This window comes from Jaculus jaculus, chromosome 5 (genome assembly GCF_020740685.1).
Source record: "Jaculus jaculus isolate mJacJac1 chromosome 5, mJacJac1.mat.Y.cur, whole genome shotgun sequence".
In the NCBI taxonomy this organism is placed as follows: Eukaryota; Metazoa; Chordata; class Mammalia; order Rodentia; family Dipodidae; genus Jaculus; species Jaculus jaculus.
Genome location: NC_059106.1, coordinates 109,814,951 through 109,828,628, shown reverse-complemented (window position 1 = coordinate 109,828,628; position 13,678 = coordinate 109,814,951). Strand labels below are relative to the sequence as shown.

Genomic DNA, 13,678 nt, shown 5'->3' with positions numbered 1-13,678 from the left:
CAGAAAAGCCTGCAAGTAGGGACAAGGATGTGGTGCAGCAGGCTCTGCAGGGACACAGGAGGTGAGCCTGAAGGGGGTGCCAGGTTATGAGAAGCCATTGATCCCAGGAGAGGTGTTTATACAGTGAGCAAACACCCGTGAAGTCAACAGAGAGGGATAGGGGAGTGTGGTGGCCACTTGTTCACCTGCCAGAATGTCATGGGATCCTCCTGGTCACAGAGCTGCAACAGCAGCAGCTTTAAGGCAGTGTCTTCACCCATTGCACCCAATTTTCAAGTGACTCCCTCAAGTGTGGTTGAGCTGGGGCTGGGACTGGGCTGGTGGGCTGGCTCCTGAGAGCCCATTGTTAATGTCTTTGCCCAGCCTCACCTTCAAGAACGTCACACTGGTAAGTTAAAATGGCCGTAGTGGGAATAGTTATACGGGAGCCTCGTGAATGCTACGAATCAGGGTCTGAGTGCCTCTGGGCTGTCTTTGTCCCCACCACAACCCGAGCCAAGTGTTCGCGCAGTGCTGGGTAATGGGGAGCACCCTGAGGGTTTTATGCCTGAGGATACCTAGTCAGATCAGCAGGACCTGGTGCAGTGTATTTGTGGCATGTGTGGTGCCCATTTCCCTGTTGAGGAGGCTGGAGGGCGGGAGTAAAGTTGGAGCTTTGACCATTTGTTGGCCCATTCTGAAACCAGTCTCCTTAATATGCACTCCAAGTTCATGGGCATTCCTCATTGGAGGAAATGTGCTTCCTCTGTCACCTGAGCAGGCTCTGCCCCAGCCATATTCAGATTCTTTTGACTCCCTAAATGTGACAGGGTGGGCACGAGTGTTGTGTGCCCAGGGGCAAGAACCTGGGGGTGTCATCCAGCCCCGTGCATACTTTTCAGTATCTCCCCTGTTTTGTGCTTGCAGAACACAGGAGCCTACTGGCTTACACTCTGAATGTAAAGCTGGTGTCCCAGTCACAAATCTTTTTACTCCAGACCACCCTATGAAAGCATCCAGATTTGGTCAATGTGTTAAAGTTCCAAAACAGTCCATAACATCCATGCAAAATAAGTAGTGCCCATTATGGAGATGAAGAAACTGAGGCCCAGGTGGTGAGCTCACATCTCAAGACTCCCTGGGAGAATTAGGTAGACCTCAGGCCTTGACTCTGACTCTTAGCACCCTGAATCCCAAAGTGCCTTTCTGTACTGAGAGCTTCGGGTGGCCCGTGGAAATGAACTCAGGCACCAGGAGAAGTTAGTCACCTCAGGGGCTCAGGGTACCAGGCGTCAGGACCACAGCTGAACCATGAGTGGAAAGCAGTCTGTACATGCAATCAGCACTGTCCCCCTAAGATTTTCTCCCCAGAAATGGACATTAACCAGCAGGAATAAATACACTGTTGCATTTGTTGCTCTTTTGAAAAAAGAAAACCTGGCTTCTCTGAGCTGTTGTATTTTATTTTTCTGTAAAGAGGAAATTAATTTTAGTCTTTCTTTTTGGTTTAAAATGTTGTTCTTTGCTTTTTCCGCCCTACAATTTAAAAGGAAACATTTGTCTGTTGAGAAAAGAAATGATAATTATAGACTAAAAATTGTTTCTATTCTGATTTGAAAAAGTGACAAAAAAATTCTATTGCACAGATGGGGCCCTGCTGACGGAGGGTGTTTAACAATGAGGCCCTGGGCCAGTTTGGGGCTTAAAATGCATACAGGGGGGCCTTAGCTTGGATGTGTTTGGGGTGAGGGGCTGGTCTCCATTTCTGAAGCTAGTTAGCAGTCATTGCTCATGAGGTCTGGAGGTACCATGGGTCACCAGGGAGAAGAATAAATGAGAAGACTGCCTCTAACTCCTGCAGCCCATGTCAGGCAAGCTGGGCAGAAGACAAGGCCAGACCTCCTCTGACAAGCCCTGAGCTCCAGGAACCAACCAGTTGTTTCCTTTAGCCCGGAGTTTTCCCTTTCAGCCTCACAAATTATAATTGCTCCAATCTTCCTTTGATCGATAAAGCAGGAAACTGATTAGACTGCAAAATTAAACTAATAATGCCTCACTATTAACCCTCAATCAATGGAGAATGAGCTCAAAGGGAGGGCTGTTTCCTAAATCCATATTACTCTTCGGATACATGTATGTACTTAAAAAGAAAATCCTTAATCCCAGCACTCAGGAAGATGAGATAGGAGGATCACCATGAGTTTGAGACCAGCCTGGAACTGCAGAGTGAGTGCCAAAGTGCCAGATCAGCCTGGGTTAGACTGAGACCCTACGAAAGAAAGAAAGAAGGAAAGAAAGAAAGAAAGAAAGAAAGAAAGAAAGAAAGAAAGAAAGAAAGAAAGAAAGAAAGAAGAAGAAGAAGGAAGGAAGGAAGGAAGGAAGGAAGGAAGGAAGGAAGGAAGGAAGGAAGGAAAGAAAAAAGAAGGAAAGAAAGAGGGAGGGAGGGAGGGAGGGAGGGAAGGAAGGGAAAAGGAAAAAAAAAAAAAGAAAAACTCTAAGGTTCACATATACCCAACCACTTTTCCATTCTGTAAAAGCAGTTTTGCAGTCAGGTTTACATTGCTGGTAGAAACCATCTGACCAAAAGCAGCTTGTGGGAAAAAAAGGGTTTATTTTGGCTTACAGACTCAAGGGGAAGCTCCATGATGGCAGGGGAAAACAATGGCATGGGCAGAAGGTAGACATCACCTCTTGGCCAACATCAGATGGATAATAATAACAGGAGAGTATGCCAAACACTGTCAAGGGGACACTGGCTATAACACCTGTAAGTCCACCCCCAACAATTCACTGCCTCCAAGAGAGAGTACATTCCCAAATCTCCATCAGCTGGGAACCTAGCATTCAGAACACCTAAGTTTATGGGGGACACCTGAATCAAACCACCATAAGCAGTGTAGTTCTTGGTGCTATCTCTGGTGACTCTGGTTCAGCTGTCCTGTATGTGCAGTATGGGGACCAAACTAAGGGTCTAACCTTTAGGTTAGCTGTGACAAGGGAGATTGGGTCTTAGACTGGAAGCCTCCTGAGAGTTGGCTGTAGGGGTGGCCCATAGGTCCCTGCCTATCCTTGACTGTCTCTTGTCTCTAGAAACCTATTTGAGGTTAATGCTATATATTTCCATTTGCTTTATGATAACCTAACAACATACCATTGGCTGGCTATGTTATTAAGAACAGAAATCTCTTTCTTACAGTTCTGGAAGCTAGTAAGTCCAGTATCAAGGAGCCAGGTGTCCAGGGAGAGCCTTCATGTTCTGTCACCCAAAAGCACAAGGCAGAAGGACACAGGAGCCTGCACAAGGGAGAGGAGAAGAGCCTGAATTCATCTTTTTATCAGGAAACTCAGGAAACCATACCAGCAGTGATGGCATTCACCCATTCCTTAGGGTGGAGCCCACATGACCTAAACACCTCCCGCTAGAGCCCACCTTTCAACACTTGTATTGAGGCATAAATTTCCAACCCAAGAATTTTGGGGTACACCTTCAAACCACAGCACCAGGTCAACTGTTAACCAGAGCAAGAGTCAAAGAATACACACACACACACACACACACACACACACACACACACACACACACACAATTGGCTAGAGAGCTTCTCTTGAGTCACACATGAATATAGGATTCAGGATGTTACTATGCAGCTGTGTGCACAAAAGTGTTGTTTGTTGAACCCTCTGTGTGTCCAAACTCAATAAATAACTGCTTAGTCTTGTGCCCCTCTTTCCCTCCTCCTCTGTGCCACCTCAGCCTTTACTGTCCATCGCCATGTGCAGCCTCCATGTAGACCTTTGTGATGAAGGGGATAAGCACTTGCAGGCAAAGGTGGGTATTGTGGCTGTTTTACGATAGGTTTTGGTTACCACAATGACTTAATTTGGGGAATAGATTATAAATCTGGTCCAAAATCCCAGGGTCCACCTTACAGCATCCTGCCCCTATAAAATCGGCATGTCCACTTTACAGAACCCTGCCCCTATAAAGTCCCCATGTCCACCTTATACAATCCTGCCTATATAAAATCCCCATGTCCACCTTACATAACCCTGCCCCTGTAAAGTCCTCATGCTCACCTCATACCACCCCACCCTGCCCCCATAAAATCCCCGCGCCCACCTCACACCACCATGCCCCCGTAAAATCCCCGCGCCCACCTCACACCACCCTGCCCCCGTAAAATCCCCAAGCCCACCTCACACCACCCTGCCCCTGTAAAATCCCAGTGTCCTTCTTATATCACCCTGCCCCTGTAAAATACCTGTGTCCACCTTATACTCCCTGTAAAATCCCAGTGTCCCCCTTACACCACCCTGCCCCTGTAAGTAAGTCTGGTACTAGAACTTATTGAGACTGGGTCAGGTACCCACTCCTGAGCTGACACCTTTGCCTCGCCTGTCGGGACAGAAACAGCCTGGGTGGCCAGCACTCACCAATATAATGAAGGCTCCCTAGTCATAGTGTTAAGGACTACATGTCAGATGTGAGCTCCTCCTGATAGGCCACTGCTCGTGGTGAGTGGAAGTCAAGCTGAGCGTTAAACAACCACCAGCTGTAGCACTTTATCCTTCTGGCTCTTTCCATGAACTCTTCATTCTATAGCCTAAGCCCTACAGAACCCTGAGGGCAGTTGCAGTTGTTCCCATTTAAGGATGAGTAAACTAAGACTGAGCCATCAGGTGGCCACTCAAGTAATAAAGTGGCACGACCAACTCTGTAATCCTCCTTCAGAGCTCTTTGGTGCCTCAGTTCTCTCCAGGGCTGTTCTGGAATGTGGGTAGCCTCTGTCCTCTTCTGGCCTGACTATTCAAAAGAAAGAGCTAGCAGGTCCTACCACGGGCCCTCCCCACAGCTTGGCCTTCCAGCCAGCCTGTCAGTTCCATCATGGTGGAGCATTGCCAAGGATCAGACCCCCTCTCTAAAAGTGGTGATGGTATTTAATAACTAATTACTCTAATGATCCTGCAGAAATGCTGGAGACCTGTTTTAGGAGAGATGTCAATTAGAGCCATCTGCACGGTGAATAAAGGAGCCCTACCCCAGCTGTACTGTTGAAACATGTTAGCGTTTTCCTACCAGCGGCCATATGGTACTTAACGAAAGTGAATTGTTCACACTGCACAGCCCGCGCCTTCTGATGAATACTAGCATTTTGTTTTGGAAAATAGTTCTTCCATCGTGTGGAATATTTTTCAATGCAATAAGCAGCAAGTTGGAAGTCAGCGTGCCTTAGAATGCAAAGAGATTTAGCATCACCTTAAGACGCCCTTCCCACCAGCCCTGCCATGCCCCACCTCACCCCACCTGGGACCAGTTCTTAGCATGTGTTTCTGAATCTGTTTAGGGAGCAGGGCCACAGAAGGTTCCCACCTGCCCACCTTCACTGCTCTAGCTGCAGTAAATCAGAAGCAGGTTGCAGCTGCTCCAGCCAGAGCCCCATGCACCATCTGGAAGGAGAGTCCTTGGTCAGAAGGACCCCCAAAAACTGATAAGTCATCTGGGTGTTTCACTGGTGTGTTGCCACAAAAGAAAAAAAAGAAAGAGAGAAAGAAAACAAAGGGCTAATTTCTGTTTGAAGTCTGTTTGTTCTTTTTAAGAAGCACAAAGCTCAGGGTGACATCAAAATGCCGAGTGAGACTTTGAGAGAGCCTAGACTGTTTCTGGCCCAGTAGAAGCCTGGCTAAAGCCTTTCTTCCTTGTCATCAGTGGAGACAAGCCTCAAAGCAGTAATAACCAAAAGTCATGACCGCATAGAAGCCAGGCACCTGGGGTAAGGATGTGGCCACCCTGTGAACTACAAACGGGCATGTTGGGCTCTTGTCACCTTGGATATTTCAGAAGCAGACAAGTGTCAGACTCAAGCCTGTCTTGTACTATGGGTCAGTGTCACTGCCTCAAAACATGCAGAAGAGCTGGTAAGTGTGCCCTGACAGTTATTCCCACTTCCACTGCTGTCAGACTGTGCTGGGGAAGAGGACCTTTCACCCCTCCTGGGACACCGTGGCCTCAGTGTGATGAAGGCCCTGCCGTCGACACTTCCAGGAGGGAGCCGTTTTTTATTGTAGCCTGCTATAGAACCAATAGGATTTCACTTGCTGGCAATAACTGTTCCAGAACTTTCCCTGAAACCCAAGTCACTTATTAAAGCTTAATAAAAGGCAAGATTGACTGCAGTTGGCAATGGAGAATGTCTGCTGCAGGTCTGATACCCAAGACATTCTTCACACAGCCACAGCCCCATAAATCTCACTTATTTCCAATTCGGCAGCAACTGATCCCAAGTTACAGTAATGATCCCAGGTTCAGCTGAACGCATCCTCAAAGGAAAAAACCCTCAGAAACATATTCTCTCTCATCTGTCCCTCATCCACAGGCAGTGCCATTCTCTTTTCTGCCTGTGCCAGGGACATTTTCCCACATCTAATGGCAGGTGTGGCCTAGAAAACCATGTCATAGTAACTCCTAGGTAGCTTCTCAGCATGGTGCCTAGGCAAAGCCAGCAAGATAATGGAGCTTCTGCAGCCCTTGACCAAGAAAGCTCTACCTCAAATACATCACCTGCCTTTCCTGTGGGTCCATCCAAAGATGACACTGCAGACTAGAGCAGGCTGGCCCCGTGCGGAGCCAAGCATGGTACCCCCAGAGAATTAACCTTTCCTCAGTGGCAAGAGGTGGAAGAAGCCAAGACCAGTGGTACATGTGCCTCCTGGCCTGAGCCGAGTGTTGTGCTCGGACACTGGATGAATTGTATTATAAAATTTAAAAACAAACTTAAAATTCTGTTAGTTTCCTCTAATGACATCCTGGAGCACATAGGCAGAACAGCTCACTGGTAGGAAGGACTCTTGCTTTGCAGAAAGCTGACTGGGGAGCCAGGAAAGTAGGTGGGAGATTCCCACATTCCCTATGTGACTGATAGTGCTGCCTACTTCCAGGGCAAGACCATCAGACCTGGGTGCGTTGCTGCGTGTCACCAACCATAGTCTCATTCTGGTGTTCAAATCTAAATTTTCTTTCAAAGCTGAAATTTTTCCTTTAAGAACGAACCATGAAGGCCATGCCCAGTAGCACAGGTCTATAATCCCCACTACTTGGGAGACTGAGATAGGAAGATTGCAAATTCAAGACCTTCTAAAGTATAGAGAGAGCTCAAGGCCAGCCTGAGCAACTTAGCCAGGCCCTATCTCTAAAAGGAAAAGTATAATGAGGCCTAGGCTATGAGTGAATGACAGTGTTTGCCTGGCATGTGTGAGGTACTGGGCTCATTCTCCTATAATGAGAAAAATTAAAATTAAAAAGAAGGGCATTCAAGATGAAAAGTGAGGATGTTGTGGGTCCTCCAGTATAAAATTCCAGATTTCCCTGGGTCTTCCAATAGGAACTATGATGACAACATCAGTGCCAAAAATCTGTGTATCATTTCTGTGAAGAGGATCAAGGGATGCCTGAACAGACTTCCTGCTGCTGGTGTGGGTGACGTGGTGATGGCCACAGTCAAGGAAGGCAAAGTAGAGCTAAGAAAGAAGGTCCCTCCAGCAGTGGTGATTCCAGAACAAAAATTCCAGAACCAAAGAAAAGATGAGAGTTTCTTTATTTTGAAGATAATGCAGGGATCATTGTAAACAATAAAGGCAGATGAAAGGTTCTGCCGCCACAGGGCCAGTTGCAAAGGAGTATGCAGACATGTGGCCCAGGATTGCATCCAGTTCAGGCAGCATTGATCCTCCAGTGTGATTGTAAAATATACCCGTTAAAAAGCATTTGCTCAAAAAAAAGAAAAAGATGATGATACCACAAGAATGACGAGAGTATAGGGTTATCTAATTTGAAGGGGCTGGAGGGCCAGGACACGAGCAGTCTGTGGTTTGTGGGTGGGCACACGGGTGTCAAGCATGAGGAAACTTGTCTTAAGTATTCCCCAGCCCACCTCTGTTTGGGGAGAAGGGGCAGGGCAGAGTCTCTGCAAACTGGGGGACAGGATGAGGAGGAGGAGTATTGGCCTGGATTCAGGCCACCAACTGCAGAGAGATGGACTTTTGTTTGGGAAGGGAGACAGCCCTGCAGCTGTGTGGACACGTGAACAGAGGGGAGGGTCTCAGCTGGCATCCAGAAGGCTTGGAGAACAAGGAGCGAGACCCTCCATATGTTTGCAGCCCGGAGACCCCCCAAGCTGAGGAGCAGGAGGTGCTGTGTGGCTGATGTTTGGAGAGGTCAGGTTTGCTGCCCACCAGTGGGTGGCTCCCAGTCCTTTCCAAGCAGGTAGTGTGGTGTGAGGGGACTTGGGGAGGAAAAGAGGTAAGTGTAAAAATCTGTGTATCATTTCTGTGAAGAGGATCAAGGGATGCCTGAACAGACTTCCTGCTGCTGGTGTGGGTGACGTGGTGATGGCCACAGTCAAGGAAGGTAAAGGTAATGCAGGGATGGTTATCTAAAGGCTACAGGGAAACCGTGTACACATGTGAGTGTATGTAGTGGGGCAGTGTTTGTATACCAGTTAAGTAAGCTATAGCATCTGCTGTGCCTACCTGCTGGCCATTCCTGGAGCTGTGAATCAACATGGACCTTTAAACCCAGAGTCTGTCTGACTTTCTGAAAGCTACTTTCACTGCAGCAGAGGCTTGGACATTCACATAAAGGAACACTCTGGGGCTGATATTCTCCCCACTTAGATGGTCAGGATGCTGAGGAAGCACAGTGCTTGAAGCCCAGCAGGACGGGCCTGTGGCACCCAAGTTTGGAGCTCTGGGTTGAGGGTGCAGCTTCCGAAGAGCCTCTGTGGAGCCTTGGTATCATCCAGTTGGACCTGAGGGCTCCCCGTAATATGGGGTATTTGGGTTGGGTGGTATAATAACCAGAATGGGAATGGCATCTATGTCGTCAGTAATGGGAGCAGATCAGTGTAAATAAGAAATGGGGCTTTTACAGGAATGAACAGAATCTCCTTGTGGTTACTCGCTGTCCACATTCACAATCAGAATGCTAATTACAAGCTGGTTACACTTACAACCTCTGTGAACCTGTTTTGGGCTGTTTTGCATAAATAAGACTGCTTTTTGGAAAAAACAATTTTACTAATTAACTTTCTTCATTTTAAATATATGAGTTTTTCCTGTGGTGTCAAAAAAAAGAAATATGTGTATGCACAATACAAAGTTTACACCACTCTTTTTGGGAATATAATATTGCACCCGCTGTTTTAATTGCAGTTGGAGCCAAGTGGGGAACCATTCATAGTTATGAGTCCCAAGTTAGGTTGGTTGGCTTGGTTGGTTGGTTGGTTGGTTGGTTGGTTTGAAACAGGGTTACATCTATCCCAAGATGGCTTCAAATATGCTAAGCAGGTCCTTCTCCCTGATCTCTTATTGCTGGGATTGCAGACCATTGCCACCACGCCTGATGTATGCTAGGGAATGGACCCAGCCTAGGGTGTGCTGGGCAAGCACACTACCAACATAAAGCCCTTACTTTGTTAGACTCCATTAGAGGAAGCTATGAATCCCTTTCCTAGTCCCCCACTACGCAGCTTTAGGGTTAGTGCACAGAAGAGCCCAGGGCTTCACAATCATCTAGACCATTGCCTGTTTCATATGTGATACTCTGTGAACCCCGGCGGTCATGCGGCTACATTGAAGTAATGGGACTTACCTTACCAGGTGCTCACAGTAATCATTATTTTTATTAGACATAATCATGTATATTGTTGTACCTTATTCAGTCCTTGCTCCTTCACAGGTATGCACTATGTGATTGTTCTTACATCCTAATGCCTAGTTAATACTCCAGGGTCTCCCAGCCTTCAGTTGGAATCTTGGGTGCCTCTTTTAAAGGACTAGTTGAAATGACCTTGTCTCCAAAAACCCTTCCATAGCGGCCTTAGCCAAAACCATTTGTTTCTTGCAGTATTACAAGACCACCATTTGTGATCCAGCCCAGATGGCCTTCTTCCTTCTGTTCTGCTCCCTGTCTCAGCCGCCTGAGCTCCTTGCCTTTCGGGACCTCATCCTTACCCCCTCTCTTGCCACAGCAGCACCCAGCTCTTTGCCTGGCACAGAGCACATTCAGACTTCTGACAGACAGACTTCTGAATTTCTGAGTGAAGTAAAAACCCGGTGTGTTTGGGTCCCTCATGCTCCAAAATGTCTTTTGCCAGGTTATTGGAGGTGGCTAATCAATTGCAGAATAAAATAGAAGTTTATCTAGAAATAGAAAAGGCTATTTGTGATAACTTGGAGCTGAGGGCATCTTGGATTTCATTGGAACCCCACCAGGCATATCTTTCCCCTCTGCCTGTTACAGCTGCAGTGACTCTCCTGGCTCTGAAAGAGGATGTGGAAAGGAAATGGTGTCCTGGCACAATGAAACCTTCTGGGCTAATAGGAGTGGTGCGTGTCCTGATTGGGGTGATGACTGGATGGACAAATACATATATTTCTCAGAATTCATCAAATTGTGCATTTCAGAGCTGAACAGTTACTTTATGGAAATTATACCTCCATAAAATTAATTTTAAAACATGTGGTCAGAATACATAAGCTAGTGATAGGGACCCATGCTGGTCTTCTTCTACTGTCTTGCATCTGCAGTGGGTGAGTTAGCCTTGAGAAGAATGGCCAAAGGCAGCATGTATCAGGATTGCTGTGGAGGAAAAGGGCAGAACAGCCTCCTTTCTTGTGGAAATGTAATCTTTTTTTTTTTATTTATTTTTTTGAGAGCGACAGACACAGAGAGAAAGACAGATAGAGGGAGAGAGAGAGAATGGGTGCGCCAGGGCTTCCAGCCTCTACAAACGAACTCCAGACACATGCGCCCCCTTGTGCATCTGGCTAACGTGGGACCTGGAGAACCGAGCTTCGAACCAGGGTCCTTAGGCTTCACAGGCAAGCGCTTAACCGCTAAGCCATCTCTCCAGCCCGGAAATGTAATCTTTAAGTCCAGAGCTGGGCCTCCATGCCTAGGTGCCTCTGTCCTCTCCCTGAGATCTCACCCACCCTGCCTTGAAGACAGCAGAGCCAAGCCTCAGGTGACTGTAAGCAGGATGTGGATACTGGGGTTTGAACTCTGGTCCTCATGCTTGCAAGGCAGGCACTCTACCAGCTAAACCATCTCTCCAGCCCCAGGATGGTAACTTTTATGTTACATATATTTTGCCACAGTAAAAATCCAAGATCAGAGCCCACCTTCAGATTGCCTTCAATTTTGATGGCTCACAAGTCAGAGGCAATGCTTGACTAGGGATGTGGTCTCTCGTATTGAAAACCGGGGCATGGAAAACAGAGGCTATCTCTGTTTGGTAACCCCTTTCTTAGAATCAGACTTACACACCTTTCAACTTGACAAGTATCCTTTCTGAATACCCAGGGTCCTTTAGTCAAGACAAAAGCACACCATCACACCACTGGTTAACTTGATTTCCTTGTGTTGACTAGCTCAGGCAGCATGCCTCCTCAACCTGACAACCGAGGAGTGAATTATATTTTATCTCTCCAGCAACTTCAGGCATCATAATTGGGGTGACCCCATCCTTGAGACCCAAGGGGCTCCAAGCTGCAAAAATTAGAGCACATTCTATAGAAGGCAGCCTGGCTGTCAGGGTAGGTTGGCTTGCTGCCTGTAATGCAGAGTGACATGCAGGCACTTGTCGCAGCAGGAAGCCAGAGTTGGTACTGTGAATGCCATGCTGGGCCCCTATTGGGCACATGGTGCAGGGTTTAAAGGAGGCCACTCTCCCACCTTTATACAGATGTCTTTGATGTGTTCTAAGACCTCCACCTCTCACCACCCCACCCTGCAGCTGTACTTTCACGTGCTCAGAGGAGAGGAAGCCGCAGGGGCAGTGAGTTGGAAGGGGACTGCTGACCTTTGTGTTTGCAAAACAAAGCCAGAATTCTGAGGCCAGTATCACACCTAGAAAGGGTTACTGCATTCAGGCCTTAGAACAAAACGGACCTGGAAAATTCCTAAGCCTGTACTCCAAAAGGAAACGCACTGTTTATGGTTTGGGTTGTTTGTAATTTGTTTAGGTGGGAAAGCATTTTAGTGGCCAGTAGAATTAGAAGCTTTGACCAACAATAAACAAACTAAGATTCTTAACAGCTAAAACTGTGCAGGAAATGTGAGCAGGCAGCTGTTAATGGAGCCAACACATCCTGTGGCTCTTCCTTTCTTTTCTTCCACTTTTTATTTTATTTGTAACAGGTTACACTCTTTTATCCCCTGTCCCCTTACCCTGGGGCCCTCCTCAGTGAGGTTATGGTATTCACTGACTTGACATCTGTACATTGCTGTTGTCCCATCTAGGCAATGGAACACCTGAATGTCACCTTCATACATTATGGCTTCCAGCTTGGCACTTGCCTTGTTCTAAGTTTCCTTTTAGAACCATTGATGGAGTTCAGTTAGCACTTCCTTCTGCAACCACAGGGGCACTGCTTCTGTTTCCCTGCCCCTGGCTCCTCCCAAACACTTTGTGGCCTCAGAGTAATGGTCTTCCCAGCACTTAACCTTTTCTATTATACTACTGTAAAGGGAAGGGGCATTTGAAGACCTTAAGGTTTGCAGAGGAAGGAGGTAAATATGAGCAATGTTCATGACAATGTCATAGTGAAAACCATTATTTGCATCATAATTTTTTTGTTTGTTTGTTTGTTTTTTTGTTTTTTTTGAGGTAGGGTCTCACTCTAGCTCAGGCTGACCTGGAATTCACTATGGAGTCTCAGGGTGGCCTCAAACTCACAGTGATCCTCCTACCTCTGCCTTCTAGTGCTGGGATTAAAGGCATACGCCACCACACCTGGCTACATCATAATTTTTAATATGAAAAATGAATAAAGGCCTTAAGGAAGAAGGGTTGGAACTGTATGTACTTTAGTAGAAACATGGGCTCCATGACACTTTCTGCAGAACATGCTCACTCACATACTTCAGAGAGAGGGAGGGGCCACTCCAGCCAACCAGGAAGAGCATCCTGGTCCTCACGCCCAACAGTATTTCTGCTGCATTAGTACTCATAGTGCAGATTCGGAACGACACAATAGACCAGCAGCCTGCTGATGTCTGAATTTGGGTACAACTGCAGGGCTAAAGAAAATCACGCTTCATCTGAGTCCTCGACAGGATCACAGGCTTTTTGCTGATATCTGTAGTGGCTGTAGTATTCAAAGGTTAGTGGGCCTGTAAGAAGTTCTTGTATTGAAGGGAAGATGGAGAGGCAAGCCAGAACAGAGAGGAGCGAGGCCTCCATTCCCAGTCAGATAGGGAAGGGCTGACAGACATTTCTATAGGTGTCCAGAGGCTGTCCTAAGTAAGGCATGAATTCCTTAGCCTTCATGATGGTAGGAAACACAAAGACCCATGGTGAGTGGTCCATGAGAAGGAAGGCAGCTGTGACATGTACAGGAAGGTGGCTGTGGAGGCTGTGAGTTCCTGGAGACCTCACTGCCAGAGTGAGGACATGAGTGAATCATTGAGCCTAGTGGTTTGGACCCTGATTAATAATGAATGGGGAGGGACGAGCCAGAAAACAGAAAGAGTACCTCCAAATTCACTCCACCAGTGGCAGAACAAGACTGAAACCCTGCTCATTGGACACCCCATGTCAAGTGAGAACGCTGCTGTGGGACGTAGGGCCACACAAGGAGAATCAAAGATGCATGAGCTCTGGTGCACTCATAGGGAAGCTGTACAAAGCTGGATTTCCTG

At 47.1% G+C, this 13,678-nt stretch overlaps 1 protein-coding gene and 1 pseudogene across 4 annotated transcripts in view; both read left to right on the top strand.

Moving 5' to 3' along the window:
• LOC101599585 overlaps positions 1-7,714 on the top strand; it is an 85,222-nt pseudogene extending 77,508 nt beyond the window's left edge.
• The window catches only part of Klhl29 (kelch like family member 29), a 287,828-nt gene that overhangs the window by 108,418 nt on the left and 165,732 nt on the right, over positions 1-13,678 (top strand). For 2 of the 4 annotated variants that reach the window (XM_004663761.2, XM_045149550.1), the window contains exon 1: positions 3,793-3,808. The exons of the other annotated variants lie outside the window; for them this stretch is intronic. The gene's annotated coding sequence lies outside the window, so the exon portion shown is untranslated. Of the gene's footprint in view, positions 1-3,792; positions 3,809-13,678 lie in introns of those variants that run through there. 4 annotated transcript variants of the gene reach the window in all.